This window comes from Arachis ipaensis, chromosome B02 (assembly GCF_000816755.2).
Source record: "Arachis ipaensis cultivar K30076 chromosome B02, Araip1.1, whole genome shotgun sequence".
NCBI classification, from domain to species: Eukaryota; Viridiplantae; Streptophyta; class Magnoliopsida; order Fabales; family Fabaceae; genus Arachis; species Arachis ipaensis.
The window spans coordinates 108,208,324-108,208,891 of NC_029786.2; positions in this window are offsets into that span (position 1 = coordinate 108,208,324).

Genomic DNA, 568 nt, shown 5'->3' on the forward strand with positions numbered 1-568 from the left:
AGTTGATATTTGAGAGCTGTTAGATAAAAATTTAGTCAAATTAGTTAAATCATCTAACAATTTTCAGATATCAACTTCACATGAAATCGACTGCATCTGAATTTTCACCTTTATATAATCATAAAAAACGTAGTTAATTTTTATTTATTTATTTATTTTGATCCACTTTTTCAAAGTTTAATTTTGATCAAACTTCTAACATATCCGATGGCTTTTGTTGAATTCCAAAACCCAATGTGATTTGAAAATCAAATCTGAATTCTGAACTTTGAACTTTGAAGTAACATTTGTAGCTCACCAGTCACCGCCACGTTCTAAGCACCATCTATGTATAAAATATAAATTATTACCATACCTTATCATATATTTATTAGAATAATATTTTAAATCAATTTTAAAAAAATGTATTATATATAAAAATTAATACAAAATTTTAAAAATGTCTAAATATTTTTGTATTGTAAAATAATTTTAAAAAAAATTAAAATATATTAAATTTGACTAATAAATTAAAATTAAAAACTAATTTGATAATTATAATTTATTAAAGACCAAATATCTCACTAGA